This window comes from Miscanthus floridulus, chromosome 15, assembly GCF_019320115.1.
Source record: "Miscanthus floridulus cultivar M001 chromosome 15, ASM1932011v1, whole genome shotgun sequence".
Classification (NCBI taxonomy): Eukaryota; Viridiplantae; Streptophyta; class Magnoliopsida; order Poales; family Poaceae; genus Miscanthus; species Miscanthus floridulus.
Window position 1 is genome coordinate 23,870,844 of NC_089594.1, and position 14,574 is coordinate 23,885,417.

The following is a 14,574-nucleotide window of genomic DNA, read 5'->3' on the forward strand; positions in this document are numbered from 1 at the left end:
TAATAGAGATCGATTGGGCAATCAAATTTGTCATGCCCCTACGATGAAAATCATTCCGGTTTTCAAAGAATGAACGACAAGGTTAAGAATGACTAGTTCTAAGTGTCGATTGAAGTTGGAGTGACACTTGGAGTAGTTTAGGACTTTGTTTTTCCTTTGGCCATACTATTAAGGGGGGTATGGATGGGTGGCTTGACCTAGTTGAGACTAGTGAGTTAGGTGTGGTGCACACTTGTTAAAACTAGCTCTAGGTAGCTCCTATAAATGCCTAAGATCCTTTAGAGCAAACTTCATTCATATATGATCGAGAGTTGGAAGTGAATGGAGGGTCAAATGCTGACCGGACGCTGGCCCTGGTGCGACCAGACGCTGGCCGTAGGGTCCGGTCAGTTCATTTGATCAGCTGTCTGCGTTCGGTGCGACCGGACGCTAGAAAGGTCAAGTGACCGGACGCTGAAAGACAGCGTCCGGTCGACTCCAGTAAGGTTCTAGAGAAGAGAATCTGCGACCGGACACGTCCGGTCAGTACTGACCGGACCCTAAGGGTTCAGCATCCGGTCGAGTCCAGTAAGGTTCCAGTAAGGGTTTCATACGACCGGACGCATCCGATCAGTGCTGACCGGACCCTGCCAGCGTCCGGTCAACTCATTTTTACTGGTTCGCGGGTTGAACTGACCGAAGCGTCCGGTCAACACGACCGGAGCGTCCGGTCACCCCGCAGAAGCTCATAACGGTTCGTTTTTCAGGCTGCCTTATAAATAGAAGCTCCACTCGTGTGTGGAGTTACTTTTGCTCATTCCAACAGCTGAGAAACATGTTTGTGAGTGCCAAAAAGAGAAAGGTTCTAGTGAGGTGATTGAGATTTGAGAATCCAATAGAGTAGCCTCATTAGTGAATCAAGAGTAGCAAAGTATGCATCCATCTTCTCATTAGGCTTCGCGTGGTCAAGTGAGAGTTCGTGCTTGTTACTCTTGGTGATCGCCATCACCTAGACGGCTTGGTGGTGGTTGGGAGCCTGGTGATCACCCGGCGGAGCTTGTGGGTGACCAAACTCAAGTTGTGAGCGACTTTAGGTGATTCGTCGCGATGGAGTGTCGAAGAATCAACCCGTAGAGAGCACTTGATCCTTGCGCGGATAAAGGGGAGCTACACCCTTGCGCGGGTGCTCCAACGAGGACTAGTGGGGAGTGGCGACTCTCCGATACCTCGGTAAAACATCGCCGCGTTCCTCTCTCTCTTTACTTTGAGCATTTACCTTGAGTATTTACTTTAAGCATTTACTTTGAGTATTTACTTTGAGCAATTCAATACTTGTCTTTACATTCATATAATTGCAATGCTAGAGTAAGTTTGGAACATAGGTTGCAAGTCCTTTGTGCGTTAGTTTGATAGAAACACTTTTCTAGGCACAATGGGTTAATTGGACTATCCGTAGGATTTGATTATTGCAAGAAAATTTAGAATTAGCCCAATTCACCCCCTCTTAAGCATCTTGATCTTTTCACCGTACTTTTAACGGGCCCATGCCGTGTCGTGTCGGACCGGTCCGTTGGCCATCTATAGACGGGTTGCGGTTGCATTCCTGACGGGGAGCATGTCGATCCCTCCTCACCTGATCATGCTGTTGCGCTGTCGACCGACCGATCGACGAGCAAGCTTTTTAGCCACCCACACCAATGAGATCTTCTCCGGATGTCGACGGCGACACAACACACTCGTGTCCAGTTTCAAATCGTAGACGGAGAGAGTAGCAGCTTTTTAGCCGTTGGGCATGCCGGAAGCACGAAGCAGTGCTCATTACTGGGGTCAGTGTATGTCTGCACACTGTAGCAACAGGCTGCAGGGTTTATTTGCTGCTAGCTACTACTAGCTCCTGTGCTCGCGGATGCTGTCGCTATCGGCGTCTACGCCGCGCGCACCCTGCACAAGTGCTGAAGCTCCTTGCTTGCGATGAGTTCATCAGCTGCTTCCACAACTTTGTGCGTCAGAACTTTAGGAACCATCGATAATACCGATACGTGTTCACTGATCACTGAACAGTGAACATCCACACGCGAGACGCTCTCGTCCTCTTCAGAGTCCTTTTTTTTATCGTGTCCTCTTACAGAGTCGAGGGGTAGTAGTACAAGCACCGATGAATGCGAATTGAATCCTCGTCTGCGCAGCTGCCCCCGCCGACCGCCGTGCAGGCAAAAAAGCTCTTTGACCGATATGATGCACGCACCACACAGGAGTAAGAGTGACAACATACAGGCAGGCAACAGCGGCTCGCTAGCTGATGCAGTGATGCGTGCCCGGGTGGCCTGCTGGCAAGCACGCATCTATACATGTCCATACAGCCTGAAGCACGGTGGCTCAACCCGAAGCACTGTTTTTTAGTTCGACCCGAGCACAGTAGGGCACGGTGCTCTACGAGCCTAGGCCGGCATGGCCCGGTGTATAGGGTTGTGCCTAAGCCGCCGGTCAGGTACACCGGGCAGCACGGCCTGGCACGACATTTATAAATAGACCCAGTGACGGCCGGGTGATCTCCGGTCACCACGACCCGCTAAGAGCCTCTCCAGTCTCAAGGCGGCAAGGTCTGCTAAGAGCCAATCCTACTCCTAACTCTAATCATTTCCCCCTCCGACCCCCGACCCCGCTACACTCCCTCACGCTCTCGGTTCCGTGCTCGCAGTCGAGACTCCACCGTCCGCCCGAGTCGCTCGCTCTCGCAGTCTCGCTTCCCGCTTGCGGCCTCGCACCACCGGCCTCCTCCTCCACGTCCTCCCTTGTGCAGCCGTCCACCCATCAGCACAGCGTCTTCTAGGGGGCGTAGCCCCCCCCCCACCCGCTCCCCTCTCCGAGATTGGGCAAGCGTTGCGCCTTATCCTCCTTCCTCGATCCCGACTCCACTAGACTCGACGTCGGCAGGTGGGCGCGCCTTCGTCTCCACCAAATCCGACGACGTGGGAGCAGAGCGCGGCGGTGGCGGCTCCCCTCCTGCCTCAGCGAGCGCATGGAGGCTCTCCCTCTCCGACTCCGTCGAGGGCCGCAGCCTCCTCCTCCGACGGTCGACACTGTGCAGCATGATGAGGACATCACTCCTTTGGATGTACCCGCTGATCCTCCAACCGTCATGCAAGGTCTAATGACCCGGGCTCGAATACGTTAACTCAATTTAGATGTGAGCTCGTTCTTAAGCGATCATTTTTATACTTTTAAGAATAGACTACTACCTAATGATGTTATCTTGCTTAGGAACATTGGAGAGGGTCATGAGGGACTTAGAGGAAGAGGTGGAGACGTTGATGACCAGCAAGGACGTTCAACAAAAACCGGAGGCCCGGTCCAACATGATTTCGAGTATGCCTCGGTCTCCAGGATCAGTCCGCCTTAAACTGATCATCCAGGATGCATCCGGACCCTGTTGTCGATGATACACATATGGTTGGAAAGATAATTTGATAAGGAAGCCAATCCAAGTGGTCTCACGTCAAAACACCATCAGAATCAACGGGGATCGTCAAAACAATTCAGCGTCCAGAATCTGTCAGGGTGCTGCGACACCGTCTTTTGATCTGTTGGACCGTGTATCGTGTTTGGGCCCATTAGGGTGCACGTCTAGGGTAGGCGACGACCCTAAGACCTTTATAATCATACACTGCCGCCGTCATTAGGTTTTTGGGTTTTGCTTAGATTAATCTGTCAAGAACAGTTTTACCGTTCATCGGTTTGTGAGGCCCCAACTTCGTGAGATTAATCATTCGTCTGTAATTTGGTTGCTTCCTTTATTGTTCTTGCTTGTGTTCTTCATTGCGGATGCAGGGATTAGCCTTCTTAGAGAGGTCAACCGGATCCATATCTCGGTTGATAACCAGAGGAGTTGTGGTGCTAAGATTGCAGGGTTTGATCTTTCGATCTAAAGCCGGATCGGTGTGTTATTCTCCACCACAACGATAGTTATCACTATCTGACAGAAGATCGGGATCTCCGTTTCTATTAAGTGGTATGAAAGCCAGGTTATACCATCAGGTTCATATTTATCCCCTAGTTTGGAGTATTTCGTATTTGTCCCATAGTCTAGTGCCATACTTTTTTCTGTCTTAGAATCTTCCACACCATAGCCTTTGCATATTTCAGTTTTAGAGTCCGTCGTGTTGAGTTTGTGTCCTGGTCGAGGTCTTGTTGCTGGTTATGTCGCGTTAGAGTCCAGTTCGTGTGTTTCCCCATCGTTTCCATCAAATCTTTACTTCTGTGACCAATTTTACGCACATTGTTCCTGTTTTGTCCTCTAATTCGGAGTCAATTCTTAAAACTGACCTAGTTTTCGTATACGAACTCGGATTTCGACGTTCTATATATCAAAATCAATCAAAATTTTTTTTGGATCCGTTCATTCCCCCATTTTGTCAGGGTTGAAATTTTTTAATTTGATCAAAAACTGATCACAAGATCCTCTTTTTGTGGTCACAAGCTTTTTGTTGATTTTGAGCACGTCTTCTAAAATTTCCACAGGCCACGCCTTTCACTTGTTTAAGCTCATATTTTTTGTGGTTACTTCATAGTGCTCCTAGGTGAAGTAAAAATATCAAAAAAATAAAAAAAAATAAAAAGTCAAAATTTCTCCAAAAAAATAACGATAGCCCAAAAATAGAAAAAAGAGAGGAGCAAAAGAGGAACAATATCTAGAGGAGCACATAGAGAAGGCCAAAGTGAGCTGTGTTAGCATGTGCTGTCTGGTTTCTTGTTTGTGTTGCTGTTGTCATCCACCATACTTGTTTTTTACACCCCTGTCACCTTGCTATCCACCATACTTGTTTGTTACACACCTAGTACTTGGAACATTTTAAACCAGCAATGAGAACAAGTACTTTGGACTATAATTCAGCATTACTTTCTGTTACTGACTTGTGTGCTAGATATACATATTATTCTTTATGTGCCTTCCAAGCTCCACAAGCTCTTCAGATCAGTACAGAAAAGAGGCTTTGTAATCTCGGTACCACTGCCTCACAGGTATCACGAACCAGCCACCGGTTGTACCACCCACTGCTTACGTTGATAAGAACTTTGTAAGAACTTGGTAAGACGCTTCCACTTGTTGTGAAAAGTGACACCACTATAACCACGTAGTCATTTGAAAGGGATAACTTTCACCATTTGTTCCTGTTTTTGTGTTTACAATGGCAGGAGGTGATCAGACTAGAGATAACAATTCTAAGGGTTTCAACGAGTGTGTCAGTCAAGAGCAACTACAAGCTATTGTAAAAGGATGCCCAAAAAAGGATGAATGAGGCTGTCAGGAAGACCGTCACTAACACACTCATTAAACTCAACATTGGCAACAACATGGAGAGATTGGACAAATGAATTTCCACGCTAACTGACAAGGTTACTGAGCTGGAAACCTTGGTGGCGTTCAACAACAATGACGTCTCTAGCAGCAACACCGATAGTCTCTTGCCAGAAGACACGGTGCATGATGCCGCTAGGAACATAGATCGAGCAGCCTTCCGACAAGCAAGATTACGACGACGTCTTCACCGCAACATGATAGGTATGGGTGGTGTCCACCACCATCAAGGTAATAATCACCGTGTGCCCGATGAACCTTATGCTAAGATTAAGTTCATAATATCATGTTTTTCGGGTCATTATGATGCTGAGAGATATCTTGATTGGGAGATGACAGTAGAACAAAAGTTTAGCGCTCACCTTGTGCCTGAGCATAATAGAGTTCAACAAGCTACTAGTGAGTTTAAGAATTTTGCCATTATTTGGTGGAATGGGCTAGCTGCACAGGATGCTTTACCTGATTCATGGGAAGAACTTAAGATAGCTATGCGTGATCATTTTGTTCCTCCTTCTTATCATAGAGACTTACGTAAGAAATCGATGCGTTTAGAATAAGGAGAAAAATATATACAGGATTACTATGGTGAGCTCCAAAAAGGATTGATGCGTTGTAGTGTTGTAGAGGGGAACGAAGATTCCATTTGTTATTTTTATTCAGGTTTGAGGCATGAGATTCAGGACATTGTTGATTATAAAGAATTTAACACTATCAACCAGTTATTTCAGTTTGCTATGCTTGTAGAAAAAGAATTATAGGGGCATGAACAACGGAGCAAGGGCAAGGTCAGCACCACATACATGCCACGATTGACACCATCTTCGGGGCTGACCAAGCCAACCACTTTTCGGTCACCTCCACCAGTGAGCAAGCGACCAATAGTCTCTGGAGTTACCGCTACACCTAAGACACCTCCCGCATGACCTTCAGATCCAGGTAAAAATTTTTGTAGGTGCCTACCAAGAGTGCCTCATCCGTTGCATCGACGGGACGCACTTCGGACATTTAGTGCCACCATTGCCATGGCATTGGCCATGTGCAGAAGGATTGCCCAAGTCAACGGGCATATATTGCTACAGAAGATGGTTACATCAGCCCCTCTGATATTGAGGATGAAGAAGACCAAGATGAAGATGAGGAGGGCGGTGAAGTCCTTGGTGACGAGTCCACAGCCTCCTATAGGAGCATCATTGTACAACAGGTGCTCAGCTCACAAGTACAGCAACCTGAGAAGCTACAATGCCATAACTTGTTCTAGATTTTCTTCATCATCAGCAACCATCGAGCACATGTTATTATTGATAGAGGTAGCTGCAATAATTTGATGAGTTCTGAATTGGTCAAGAAGCTTGGCTTAACCACACGCCCGCATCTACATCCATACCATATTTAGTGGCTAAATGATTCTGGTAAAGCAAAGGTAACATAAACTTACAGAGTATCATTTTCTATTAGTTCTTATGCTGATTCTGTTGATTGTGATGTGGTACCTATGCAAGCTTGTTCACTTTTATTGGGTCATCCTTGGGAACATAATAATGATGTTACATACCATGGTAGAAGTAATAAATACATCTTTGTGCATAAAGAAAAGAAAATTACTTTGGTACCTTTGACCCCTGCTCAAATTATACAAGCTGATAGAGAACGCGTTGCTAGTTTGAATGATGTTTAATCTAAAAATCAGCAAGTTGCTAATTCTATTCTCCCACCTAAAAAGGATAAGTCTATATCTATTTCTAGGACCGAAGGGATTAAATTGAAGGGTGGTGTTATGCTTGCAACAAAATATGACTTTGTTGAAATTTCTGATGATGATATTTGCTATGCTTTGGTATGCAAACGAGCTATATATTCGCTTAATGATATTGTTAGCTCGGTGCCTCCTATTGTTACTAACCTTTTGCAGGAGTGTAAGGACATTTTTCCAGCTGAGATACCCTCGGGGCTGCCACCTATGAGAGGGATAGAGCATTAAATCGATTTAATTCCGGGAGCAACCTTGCCCAACCGAGGTGCCTATCGAACCAATTCCGAGGAGACTAAGGAAATTCAACGGCAAGTCCAAGACCTTTTGGATCGCGGGTATGTACGTGAAAGCCTTAGTCCTTGTGCTGTTCCTGTACTTTTGGTTTCTAAGAAAGATAGAACTTGGCGTATGTGTGTTGATTATAGAGCCATTAATAATATTACTATTCGGTATCGTCATCATATTTCTAGGCTAGATGACATGCTTGATGAGTTGTGTGGTTCTATAATTTTCATCAAGATTGACTTGCGAAGTGGCTACCACCAAATTAGAATGAAACTTGGAGATGAATGAAAAACCATATTTTAAATCAAATTTGGGTTGTATGAGTGGTTAGTAATGCCTTTTGGTTTGACCAATGCACTTAGCACTTTCATGCGCTTAATGAATGAGGTTTTGAGAGCTTTTATTGGTCGTTTTGTGGTAGTTTACTTTGATGATATATTGATTTACAACAAGTCTTTTGATGAACATATGGATCACTTACGTGCTGTTTTTAATTCTTTACGTGATGCACATTTATTTGGTAACCTTGAGAAGTGCATCTTTTGCGCGGATCGAGTTTTTTTTCTTGGCTATGTTGTAACTCCACAGGGAATTGAGGTGGACGAGATGAAAATTGAAGCCATAAAGAGCTAGCCGGTTCTTCAAACCGTCACACTGGTGAGAAGTTTTCTTGGTCATGTAGGATTCTACAGCCGCTTCGTCAAAGATTTCAGCACCATTGCTGCCCCGTTGCATGAGTTGACGAAGAATGAGGTGGTGTTTCATTAGGGAAAGGCACATAAGGATTGAGGAGTCCTTGAACACTTTAAAGAACAAGCTCACACACGCACCATTACTAAAACTTCTAAATTTTGGTAAGACTTTTGAGCCAGAATGTGATGCTTGTGGAGTTGGCATTGGGGGTGTTTTGATGTAAGATGGTAAACCCATTGCTTACTTTAGTAAAAAATTACATGGTCCTGTTCTGAATTATTTCACGTATGATAAGGAATTGTATGCACTTGTCCGTTCTTTAGAGACGTGGTGTCATTATTTGTGGCCTAAAGAATTTGTTATTCATTATGATCACGAATCACTTAAGTATCTTCGTTCTCAACATAATCTGAATCATTGGCATGCTAAATGGGTTGAATTTATTGAATCTTTTCTTTATATTATCAAACACAAGAAAGGGAAGGATAATGTGATTGCTTATGCTTTGTCTAGACGATATACATTGCTGTCCCAACTTGATTGTCGGATTTTTGGGCTTGAATCAGTAAAAGAATAATATGCGCTTGATCATGATTTTAAGGACGTGTTGCTAAATTATAGAGAGGGATGTACATAGAATAAGTTTATGATCAATGATGAGTTTTTTATTTAGAGCTAACCGCCTATGCATTTAAGTTGGCTCCGTTCGTCTTTTGTTGTTGCAGGAAGCACATGGAGATGGATTGATGGAACATTTTGGAGCTAAGAAGACAGAGAAGAGGCTGTCCACACATTTTTTGGCCTAGGATGAGGCGAGATGTAGAACGGTACGTGGCTCGGTACACCACATGTCAAAAAGGTAAGTCACGGTTGAACCCACATGATTTGTATATGTCTCTTCTTGTTCCTTCTACTCCTTGGGCTGATATATCTATGAATTTTGTGTTGAATTTGCCAAGGACTAAGAGGGAGAGGGATAATATTTTTGTGGTGGTTGATCATTTTTCTAAGATGGCATATTTTATTCCTTGTCATAAGAGCGACGATGTTGTTCATATTGCTGACCTTTTCTTTCAAGAAATCGTTCGCTTATATGGTATGTCTTCTACTATTGTTTCAGATCATGATGCAAAATTCGTAAGTAATTTTTGGCGCACTTTATAGAATAAATTGAGGACCAAGCTGCTGTTTTTCTATAATATGTCATCCCCAAACTGATGGGCAAACTGAGGTAGTGAATCGAACATTGTCCACCATATTGAGAGCAATTTTGAAGCGCAATTTGAAGATGCGGGAAGAATGTCTGTCGCATGTGGAGTTTGCATATAACAGGGCGGAACATTCCACCACCAAGGTAAGTCCTTTTTAGGTAGTGTATGGTTTTAACCCTCGCGCTTCTATTGATCTTTTGCCTTTACCTACCACTGAAAGAACACATAGTGATGCTAGAGAGCATGCTGATTTTATTCATAAGTTGCACAAAACAACTAAAGCAAATATTGAAAGAATGAATAAAAAGTATAGAATTGCTGGTAGTAAAGGTAGAAAAGAAATTAAATTTGAACCGGATGATTTGGTTTGGTTACATTTGAGAAAAGATATATTTCTAAAGTTGCGTAAGTCTAAATTAATGCCAAGAGCAGCTGTCCTTATAAGATAATTGAGAAAATAAATAATAATACCTACAAACTTGAGTTGCCACCTGAGTTCGGGGTTAGTTCCACCTTTAACATTACAGATTTAAAGTCTTATTTGGGAGAAGAAGACGAGCTTGAGTCGAGGACGACTCAGTTTCTAAGAGGGGGAGGATAATAAGGACATCACTCCTTCGAATGTATCCGCTGATCCTCCAACCGTCATGCAAGGTCCAATGACCCGAGATCAAATACGTCAACTCAATTTAGAGGTGAGCTTGTTCTTAAGCGATCCTTTTCATACTTTTGAGAATAAACTACTACCTAATGATGTTATCTTGCTTAGGAACATTGAAGAGGGTCATGAGGGACTTAGAGGAAAAGGTAGAGGCATTGATGACCAGTAAGGACGTTCAACAGAAACCGGAGGCCTGGTCCAACATGATTTAGAGTCTGCCTCGGCCTCCAGGACCAGTCTGCCTTAAACTGGTCAATCAAGACGCATCCGGACTCCGTTTTCGAGGATCCACGTATGATTGAAAAGATAATTTGATAAGAAAGCCAATACAAGTGGTCTCACGTCAAAAGATCATCAGATTCAACAGGAATCGTCGAAACAAGTCAGCGTCCAGAATCTGTCAGTGTGCTACGACACCGTCTTTTGGTCCGTTGAACCGTGTATCGTATTTGGGCCCATTAGGTGGCGCGTCCCGGGTAGGCGACGACCCTAAGACCTTTATAATCATTCACCGCCGCCGTCATTAGATTTTTGGGTTCTGCTTATATTAATCTGTCAAGAACAGTCTCGCCGTTCATCGGTTTGTGAGATCCCAACTTTGTGAGATTAATCATTCATCTGTAATTTGGTTGCTTTTTTTTCTTGTTCTTGCTTATGTTCTTCGTTGCGTAGGCAGGGATTAGCCTTCTTGGTGAGGTCAACCGGATCCGTGTCTCGGTTGATAACCGAGGAGTTGTGGTGCTAAGATTTCATAGTTCGATCTTTCAATCTGAAGCCGGATCAATATGTCATTCTCCACCACAACGATAATTATCTGACGGAGGATCGGAATCTCCATTTTCATTACAGCAGGTGCTCCCTCGTAGGTTTCGGGCTGCCCGGCACAGAATTGGCTGTGCTTCTTGAGCCGACGTGGCCCGAAAACGGCTCCGAGCTGACCCGATGGCCATCTATACACGCATCTGTGGCCGAAATCATGGCGTTCCCGAGGAGGGAAAGCCGGAAGCTCGGAAAGGAGTCTTCAAGTTTGGGCTGTAGTGAAATTTGTCCAAAGATTCGGCCTCTGGGCCGCCCAGTTTATGAGCTCGGGCACTGACAGGCATTTGCTGCGTCTTCAGAAGCACAGTGACGACTAGTAGTAGTGCTCCTACCCCGCCACCAGCCCGTAGCAGCATCGCATTTGCTGCTGCGTCTTCAGTGCTGACTACAGTGGACAGGGTGATCGAGCGTGCATTTCACCTCCCTCAACTGCCGTGTCTGCTGCGCCACGTCCAGCTAGCTTAGCTGTACCGTAGTGTATGACGCCTTGTTTACCAAAAAGTGCTACAGTACCTGTCATATCGAATGTTTATAGTTTGTGCATGGAGCATTAAATGTAGACGAAAAAAAACTAATTGTACAGTTTGGTGGGAAATTACGAGACGAACGTTTTGAGCCTAATTAGTCTATGATTGAACACTAATTACTAAATAAAAACGAAAGTGCTACAGTAATCCCAAATTCCAGCTTCCTGAAACTAAACACGTGCTGAGCAGGACTTGTCTTGTCCGACCAGCCTAGGATCTACTTTTGAACTACGGAATAATATTTTTCTTTTATAATATTTTAACATAATCATCGACGTAAGCTAAATTTCAGCGTAAACAAACAGAGCGAAAGTCCTGGCGTCCTGCTTCTGATGAAACTGCGTGGGTTTTGTTTCAGACTCTGAAATGCATTTCCACCTCTTTCAGGCCCCGGCTGTCGAGAGCTCATCTCCGGTCCTCCTCCGTACGTACCTGGATCCACGGGCATGGCCTCTAGCGCTCGGAAACCAGCAATGGAGATCGTACTGATGAGTGAGTGATGACGAGGTTAATTCCGTGTGGTCACGTCGTCACTGCATCATCCACAGGATGAGCACTGGAGGGAGCAAGGAGGAGTTACTGTGCGTCACGCCGGAGCTGAGCTGATGAATGCCTGCCGTCGGCACCGGCAGCAGCAGCGGCTGGCGGAGCTCTTAACGCCGGGTTTCATGGCGATGTCATGGCGAAGCCGATGTGACCTCGCGGGTACGGCGGGCATTGGATTCGGTGCACTGCAGTGAAGGGCTGGGCTCGGATTGGATCGGAATCTCAGATCATGTATCCTTGGGGGCGTCCAAATTTTTGACAAAATGCTACCGCAGCGTTTTCGTTGTTATTTGATAATTAATGTTTAATCATAGTCTAATTAGGCTTAAAAGATTCGTCTCGTGGATTTCGTCTAAACTGTGTAATTAGTTTTATTTTTTATTTATATTTAATGTTTCATGCATGCGTGTAAAAATTCGATGTGATGATAAATCTTGAAAAATTTGATATTTTCGGATGCAACTAAACCGGGCCTAAAGAGGGCCTTTGTTGTGTTGGCCTGCAGTGGTGGCATCAATGTGCTCTGACCCGGTCACCCGGCCGTAGATGCTGCAGTCGTCTATTCTCGCCCTGCTGAGATCTGCATTTCCTACAGTACTTCGTACCGTATCATACACCTGACTGCACGTTTGTACTGTACCCTGTACCGGCTCACCACTGTCCCTACGTACTCTCTCTTGAGACAGAGAGTTTGGCGAGTGGAGTAGACCAAACGGGCCCCGATCCAACTAAATGGGCTAGGAGCCCACGTAGAGTTGTGCGTGCGGGCCGTGTGGGGAAGGACGACCGGGATAAGATGGGCTCGGGCCGAGAAGGCCGCAACTGACTGAAACCGGCCCATGGAACGAGTTGGCAGTTGACAAGGCCGTCTGGGGATCTGGGATGTGAATTGTGAGGCGTAGGCCCCACCACGCTTTGTGATGTGTTGCGCACTTGGGCCGCGCGCTGCTTCCCGAGAGACCAGCCGGCCGAGTGTCGAGGGGAAGATGGCGATGGGCGTGGGTGCTTTCGAATTGGAGCCTGCCCGGATAATGGAGGCGTGGAATTGAAGATGGCATGTGATGTGCAGGTCAAATCAGCAACGGATACACGAGAGGATGCACTTGCTGACTGATAGGGAAAGAGAGCCGGTGAGCTGATAAGCACCTATCGTAACCCAACTAACCTATAACCCACTTTACAAGCTTCATGACGACAATATATGGGTTAAAGCTTCACTTCTTCTCTTTATTTAGGTGATATTTTAATTTTTCGTTACCCTTATGCACCCGTCACCAATAATTGCTACAAATCCATGTTCTAAATTGCAGTCTTGCAGACTACCCAATTTAGCGTTAGTCTCGTCCAAAATCCAAACGCTATAGCAACAGTTGTTGTATAGCTCTATTACTTCAGGGTCATTTAATCGATCAACACGCACAGGGTTATAATCAACATTTAACAACAATCAGTAGCTCAATACCGATCCAGTGGTACATGACGTCATTCACTGAATTAAATAATACAACAAAGAGGCATATATAGATTCTTGTTTAGATGAACAAAGGATTAATAAAAAAAGATTAATATCTACCTTGGTCAAGGCAACAAGCGGCACTAAATATTTCACGGCTAATTTAAATAGCAATGTTTAGCGACACTAAAGCTTGATTAGCTATATTAGCACAACAATTGTCGTGATAGACAATCCAAAAACACTATAGTGTACGTGACCCTTAGCAGACGGAATCTAGAACTGACCACATTCCTTATTCCACAAACATCAATCAGGGAACAATAACGTTTCCATGGTGTAAAAATGATCCAGAGTAATGTATCCTATCACGTTTTTTTATTATTATTATCATTCCTTGTCCTTGGGATCCAAGGACACGGCTGCTAAGATTGCCGTTATATAAATATAGCCCACTATTTAGAACCTGGCTAAAAATTAAATCGGTGATGGAAATTTGTCGTTGTGTTATACACACACCACCCCACAGATGGCAGGAGCGTCAGTGCGTCACTGCATGGGTATGCAGTGACTGTAGATATGTATATGCACAATTGAGGCTCGCTCTGATCCCTGTCAGATAACGAACAATGCACTCACGTCACGGTTACTCGTCAGCAGAGCCGAACAATTGGCTCAAGTTGCGTAACTTGTTTAGACTTTTGGCGGATACTGACACAAGCGCGCGGATAAGATAAGAATGGAGGTTTTTTTAGATAAAGAGAATAAGAAAAGCAGCTAGAAGTAGAGAGAATATTGCTATTAATAACGGAACAGTATCAATTGATTACCAGGGCACTGGAATCTGAACGCGTGCATGAGAAATGATGAATGAAATGAAAGAGAGAGGAGGAAGAGGGAGAGAATTAAAGAAACCATCTGGAAACTCATGGCAGGAAAACTAGCTTGGAGACTTTGACCAAGGACTTGGGCGATGGCAGAAATCGTCAAACACCGATCGATCCCGGTGTACTCGCAAAACTCAAAACGAAAGCGTCAGGTCGAGAGGTGATGCATCTGCAGACGTTTGGGGTTCATTTGGCGTCGCCGTGGATTGGTTGGACCGGAAGCATCCATGGGCGGGCTGCACGTACCAGGCCCGAGTCCAACCAATACTACCAATAGTCCATGTTGGAGTGTCGCGGGACCTAAGGTCGTGATGGTCATGGCATGGCACGCGTAGATGCCGCTCGGAATGAAATGGAACACAACTGACCCGGCCCGCCGCCCCGGCCAGGAATGATGAGCCGTTCTC